The 7,303-nt window shown below is 33.7% G+C and overlaps 1 protein-coding gene and 1 long non-coding RNA gene across 22 annotated transcripts in view; one reads left to right on the forward strand and one right to left on the reverse strand.

Moving 5' to 3' along the window:
- Positions 1–1,797, reverse strand: part of LOC138922929 (uncharacterized) — a 24,594-nt gene extending 22,797 nt beyond the window's left edge. Inside the window, exon 1 of the long non-coding RNA XR_011436060.1 lies at positions 1,695–1,797. This is a non-coding gene — a long non-coding RNA (uncharacterized lncRNA). The remainder of the gene's footprint in view (positions 1–1,694) is intronic.
- The window catches only part of LOC138922928 (uncharacterized), a 255,997-nt gene extending 249,034 nt beyond the window's left edge, over positions 1–6,963 (forward strand). For all 21 annotated transcript variants that reach the window (XR_011436055.1, XR_011436057.1, XR_011436040.1 and 18 more), the window contains one exon: positions 1,714–6,963. The gene's annotated coding sequence lies outside the window, so the exon portion shown is untranslated. The remainder of the gene's footprint in view (positions 1–1,713) is intronic.
- Positions 6,964–7,303: the final 340 nt, after the last annotated feature.

The following is a 7,303-nucleotide window of genomic DNA, read 5'->3' on the forward strand; positions in this document are numbered from 1 at the left end:
TAATGATTCAGCAGAACTGAGAAATGTTAATTCAGTTCTTTAATTGCTATGCTATTCATCTTAAAGACATATTTGAAAGTCAAGCTTTATGTTGTCTAGTTTAGCCCTTTATTTCAGATCTGTTACTCAATATATTCCATCTGGCAGTCAACAAGAGCACATTCATTCTCTAGACGCTCCAGTGTGTCAGGCTCTGTACTAGGGAGCCCACAGACAAACAAGCCATAGACTCTGCCCTTAAGACCACTTTTGCTACTGAAACAGAAGAGGATGTCTCTCTCTCAAGCATCTCCTAACCATCTCTCCAAAACCTGGTCCTGATTTGGGTTGTAAAATTTATAGAATTATAAACTTAAATCATAGCTGAGAAACCATCTTATTTTGCTGAATCTGGAAACTGAGGGCCAGAGAAGAGGTTAAATGACTATTTAGAAGTCACATAGCAAGACTGAAATCCAGATTTTCCAACTCCCAATCTGATATCCTTTCTCCAGCCTTTGTCCCATTAGTTTGTCATCTTCCTTCCCCCATCTCATATACAGGATGGTCTGGACCAAAGGCCTAAAATTAGGCAAGGACTCCATTATAGTTAGTTGTTTCCAACCATCGAAAGTGAAAGCATAGGTTCTTATATTTAAATTGGGAATTGGACTATAAAAGGAAAGGCCATCTTGGAAATATGTAAGAACATGCTCAAGTCACATACTCATATATCTCATCCATCTTGGCTTGCTGAATTGACACTTGGAAAACACAACCAGGTAGTAATTATGTCTTTGTGGTTGTGCTGCATTGACATGCATAGTCTTACAGCAAAACAAAATTCTCTGACCTCATGGAGCTTACATTCTAGAGGAGGAAAATAAAACAAATTAGTAAGCTTTATAGTATGTCAGATGGTGATAAGTGCTCTGCACCATAAGAAAAAGCGGACGTCTATAAGGATCTAAGAGAAGGAACAAGGAGACTAGTTAGGAGACTCCTGCAGCAGTGCAGATGAGGGAGGATGGCTGTCAGATCACAGACATCAGCGGAATGAGGAGAAGTGGTCATCTTCAGATTATATTTGAAGGCAGATCCAACAGGACTAACCAGCAGATTGGATACTGTGCAGGAGAGTGAGAGAAAAGTCAAGGTTGACTATCAGACTTTTGGAATGAGAGACCAGAAGGATAGAGTTGCCATGTACTCCAGTGAGTCATGAGTTCAGCAGTGTCATCATTGTATGTGGGTTCTGGAAATACTAGACAAATGAGAAAGAAATTTCTCCCTCAAAGTGCCTCCAGTCTAGTAGACAAGACAAATAATACATGCACATAATTATAATATTTCTTGGTTGTTATGATAGGAGGCCTCAGCAAAGTGCTGTGAAAGCACATAGAGAAAAGTTATCTCTATCCAGCCACATGAGAAAAGACTGCAAAGCAGAAGTTACATCTGAACCTGGTCTATCATTCTTCTTGAGTTGGGCCTTACAAGTTTAGAAAGGCAAATTACATTATATTCACAGGATTAGAACAATTAGAGTAAACCAGGCTGGCAGTAATTTTTGGTTCCATTTCATACCACAGTTATGCATGACTGACCAGAAAGTCAAGTCAAAATCAAGGACTGTTTCTAACCTAGGCCCCTCTCTCTCTATATATAGACCATATTTATATAGACCAAGTATATCTATGTGTATTTATACACACATATTATTTTCCATTGCAGGAGCCTTCTTCCTTTATGCTGGATTCGCTGCCGTGGGACTCCTTTTCATCTATGGCTGTCTTCCTGAGACCAAAGGGAAAAAATTAGAGGAAATTGAATCACTCTTTGACAACAGGCTATGTACGTGTGGCGCTTCAGATTCTGATGAAGGGAGATATATTGAATGTATTCGGGTGAAGGGAAGTAACTATCATCTTTCTGACAACGATGCTTCTGATGTGGAATAAATTTCAGCTGCTGATATATTTAGTCATTTAAACAAACTTGGGGGAGAAGAGCAACAATGGATGACCTCACTCCCCTGCTTCTAATCTGGTTCTTTCCACAGTCTAGTTTGGAATGACTTCATATTCTAGAATATTTGATTAGGAGGAAGATACAACCATGATGACATTGTTTTTTTCACAAGCAGAAATGTAAAAAAATATTTACGGAGATTTTAAACTAATAATTATTGAGCAAATATGTGCAATTCCTTCCTGAGGTAGTCTAAAATGAATACTGTATCCAGTGACTTCAGTGGTATCCTTTTTTCCTAAGACCATATATAATTATTAGTGGCAGTTGAGTCAGTGCTGATTTAGCCAAATCATAATATGTATGATATACTTATAAAGAAGGATTCTGGGATATGATCCAAGGGTGTTTTCTGTCAAAACATGGCCTATTGGCCCTAAATTTTCCTAAGGACAAGTAGCTTATCTGTGATCAGCTATTAGAAAGTAAATTCCCTTTAAGCTTTCATCAACAGATTCGAAAGTGCCTCCTACAAGGGCACAGCTGTCCTTATCTCCTTTGGATTCCATATTTGGTTTCTCTCTCCAATTCAGCTCTTGAGAGTTCTTCAGAAACTGACTATGTACAGGCTATTTTGAACATTATGAAAAGCAGGTCTTTTAGGGTTTATTTTCATACATATTTTTTTGCAGCAGTGATAAGTATACATTTGCACAGATAAGCTAACAAGTTTTGATAAGTATATTTTATTACTAGAAAGTAAGAAAGAGAAGATTTTTCTGGACCCCTGATCGAGTTAGTCACTTAGGTATGCAACTGAAACACAAAATAGAGCTACATCTTCAACTGTATTTCAGGGTCAGTTTTTGTTCATGCCAGAATCACCTGATATGCACCACACCTGCAATCGTCAACTCTGGAGTCCTATTTGTGCCTTCATTTGTGTTAAATAGCTGCTAGCAGACTATTTTTCCCCCCTCTTTTAATCAAATTTCTCAAACAAAAAAGGAAGAAAATCAGTGACAGAAATAATCCTGCTGTTATTGATGTTTGTTCAATTAAAGAGTGGGACTTATTTTTTTCTTAACATTAACTCTTCCTAATGGAATTGTCACATTTTATTACCTAATAGTACTTTGTCTTTTTTTACTCTAAGAACATAAACTAGTTTTTATTTTTGCACACCCTGTCTTATTTTCCCTGACAATTTACCAAAAAGAAAAAAAGATACATAGATTTGTCTGAGAGTGTTTCCTTTTTTCTCATGGTTGGCTTGGATGTTTTCCTTCTTGTCTAAAAATTGGGATTATCTATTGGAACAGATTGCTGGTTCTCATACAGCACATAACTTTAAGAAATGTTGACTTACCACATGCCTACAATGTCTTTTCAAAGTGTTCGTTGGTTTTTATGCTCATTCATCAAGGAACTCTAATTTTTGCTCTTATATTAATAATTATATAGTATGTACAAAATTATTCATAAATTACTTATTAGTTCCAGTGAAAATATGAACGACTCACCTGTGGCCAGTTAGGAACACATAAGTTTGGTGCATGTTAACATGGCTCTAAACATTAAATAAGGTACTTTTTGGAATGAAAAGGTGGCTGTCTCTAAATTCAATGTGTTTCTGCCAGTCTCCAAGATGTTTTGTTCTTCTCTTAAAGTCTGGCTTGTTCCTATCACAGTTATCAAAGCTGAGAATGTAGCCAAGAAGGTTCATTCTCTCAGCATCCAGGGGTATGATACGTGTTTAAACAGTCACTTTACTGGCCTAAAAATCCTTCAGCCAAAAAAGTTTTCTCCCTTTGGTCATGTCATGTAATAAAAAATATTATTTTTTTCCTTCAATTAGGTGCTTTGACAATTGATTTATAAGGGGATAGTAATATTAATTTTTCCCAGAAAAGCAGATGAGATTTAATGGAGAAAATTATTATTCTATTGATATTTCTTACCCCGTAAGAAATTTCTTATCTGTGTAATATTTCTCACAGATCAAGTGAAGTGGAAAACAAGCTACTGTGTGGTAAAATCAGAATATGATGGGGAGAAAAAATATTTAGACCAATAAAGTGCCCTCTTTAAAAATTTATGTTTCTGATTTATCCAAGTAATTGCCTCAATTCTTCTCTTTATTGTATATATAGCCTTAACTATATGCTTATATACTCAGCTGGGCTGGATGCACAGTAACTTTATTAAAGGAGCAACTCGACTCTTATTATTTCCTAAAGCAGAACATGGCCTGTTCTCCCCGACATAAGCAAATGGTGTTTGCAACTTTCCATCCATAAATGCACATAACAGGGAAAATCAGCCCCAGTTCTCCTCCCCTATTCTCCTCAACTTCTTTAAAGGACTATTTGTTATTTATATAATGATAAAGATAGATAATATTCCATATCTTTGAAGTACAAGACAGAGAGGCATAGTTATAAGAATTATTTATAATTTTTTAAAAACAAATAACTACTTGAAAAGGAACCTTATAAAATTAGGGTATTATTTTTAGATTCAGTGAACATTTATAGTATAGTAAAAATTGAATGTTTGAATTTTGCAGGCTTTTTTATATTACGCACCTTTTAAGTTCTCAGAGTCTTTGGCTACCACTATCAACTTGAAAACATTCCGTTTTCATTCCGAAACATCATGAAATACATATTTTATAGGACGATTTGTTTATATGTGTTATATTTGACTTACCATATTAAAGCACATTAAGCATCATGCTTTTAAGTGAAATTATAGGTTTCCTTCTAAACATGCTGCAGATTCAACAGAGGTATATTATGTTTTAGGGAAATTTAGTGCAGGAGGTCATCACCCCTATTGAGGCTTAGCCTGGATGGCTGATGAGATCTGCACTAGACTTAAGAGAATATAACATTTCATCTGCATCTGAACACATAAGGCTGAATGTGATGTCAGATAGGTTTTACACATTTGGTATTAATATTTTTCTTCAATATAAACATTCCTAATAATTTTGATTGTTGCACCTTAGTCAATAATTATCCAAGACATGATTTTTAATATGTATCTAAAGATCTAAATTAAAATTAGACTTAAAATGTAGTATTTCCATTTGAATTTTGTTCCCAGTCATATGCGGTAGTTAGTTCCCTGATGGAAAATGCTATGAGAGTAATGCTATCAAGTGCTTTTTCATAATTTTATTTTACCACTGAACCAGATTTTAGTATATGTCTAAACATTATTTTTTAAGTTATTCACTCTAAAATGGTAAATCCATTAAAGCAAAGAATTTATAAATTGTTTACTATAATTTCAAAATCAGTTATCCAGAGGAAGAATGAAGAGGAAAAATGTAAGTTGACAACTTACCCTTTTGCTTTTACACAGAAAGTAAAATTGAAATGTATTCTAATAATCCTCAGATCCTGGGGGAGGACAGTCTAGAAAATACTATCCATATGTTATCTAAGAGAGTCTCAATTTATAAACTTTATCAGTGTCATTAAATACTGTAATACAGTGAGGGGAGTGGGAGGATTCTTTTGATTTTATTTCATTGGCATAGTAATTAAGAACAATAAAATTAATGAGATGTTTTGTTATAATCAGATTTTTTTTTTTTTACCATTCTCCTAGTTATAAAATCTTAAATTATACTAAGCACATAACAACTCAGATTTATACAGTTATTGGGACAAGTTTTAAATTACCAATTTCAGACCTTTGCACTAACTATGAATAAAAGAATGACATAACAGGTCAGAAGCAGAGAATTCATAATTTGTGCTTTATAGCAAAACATATTAAATTGTGGATAAAATTTACAGCTCATGTGTAGCTGCTGCCTATAAAAGACTCAGAGGTGTTCTCTGGATTAACACTAATATCCTATTTTCTGTCCTTTTCTATCAGTTGTCTTAGCCTCATGTACAGTAATGTTAAGCTAATTTGATGAAGTGATTTAGGTTGTAGCAGCGTATCAATTATCAGTACATTCTGTTCTTCTGGGTGAGCAGTATTGCTACTATTTTCTAGAAAGGGTAATCATTTTAAAATGCCAAACAGCTAACTGCTACCAACTCTCTTATATATTGTCTCCTAGAGAAGGAAATTTTTGTCTGCCTATATACATCAGAAAGATGGTTCCTAAGAGTATTAATGACGTTCAGAAGTACATGAATTTTATCCTCATAATTTGCTTGTGAGTGTAAAACAATTTAATTCCTATAAAACTTTACTTTGTATGTATAAAACAGTCTGTTGCACTTGAGTGATTTGGTCTTTGGAATGTTAAATACTTACTTTTATTTAGCAGTAATATTCAGATTTTTTTTTTAGACAGTTAAGTTCATGTGTTTGATTTTGTCACATCAGTATAAATGAGAAAAAGAAATACAGCTTACAAGTACTCAAAAATAAAAACCAGTATTTTGTAAAGTTTTAAAATGTTAGCAAATTTAACATCATTCCATCTTATTTGAAGGTTAAAAAAGATGAGATTTAACTCTAGCCAAAGTAGAAATTTACATTCTACATGTCCAAACTGGTTCCTAGCGGCTTTTGGACTATATCTCACTTGATGTTATAGTATCTCTTATTTGTAATAAATGTTCAAATTTCTATTTAGAAGTGCTAATGTACATCTACATTAAATCAAAACACAGTTTTATGCTTTTAAAATGTTTTCAAAATATATATTTTAATTTCTAGGTGCATGTTACATAGTGTTTAACACTTCACATGTCTTGGCAAATTCAATATAAATATTTATTCCTACACGTGACATATGGGATATCTCTTAAAAATAATGAATATTTATCATTTCCTTCAAAGTCATTCTAGCCTATAGCTGTATCAAAAGTATTGTATATTTTATGGAGATTTAGTGATGTATATGTAAATGTTTTTTAAGTTATTTTATTGAAGTTCAATCTTTACATAAAATGAAAATCTTTTTTTAAAAAAAGTGTCAGTGCCAGAACTGTAAATGAAAATAATCAAATAAAAGTTAAGACAATTCATTACTCATATATCTCCCTTGCACTTTTTATTTTCTCTACATCTCTTCCTTAGATTTTAGGATCTAGGTTACACAGTAAAAGCATCTACAAAGATTACCTACCTCTACATATTTATGCAGGCCTACTCATTTTAATGATATTTTCCCTCTTTTGAGCATAGGTAAACACAACTATCTTTGAAAAATATTTTATAGGGACCAGCTTGGTCACATAATGGTTAAGTTTGCACACTGCATTTCAGCGGCCCAGGGTTCATGGGTTCAGATCCCAGGCATGACCTACACACTGCTCATCAAGCCATGCTGTGGAAGCATCCCACATACAAAAAAAAGAAGAAAACTGGCACA

This window comes from Equus caballus, unplaced genomic scaffold (genome assembly GCF_041296265.1).
Source record: "Equus caballus isolate H_3958 breed thoroughbred unplaced genomic scaffold, TB-T2T haplotype1-0000019, whole genome shotgun sequence".
In the NCBI taxonomy this organism is placed as follows: domain Eukaryota; kingdom Metazoa; phylum Chordata; class Mammalia; order Perissodactyla; family Equidae; genus Equus; species Equus caballus.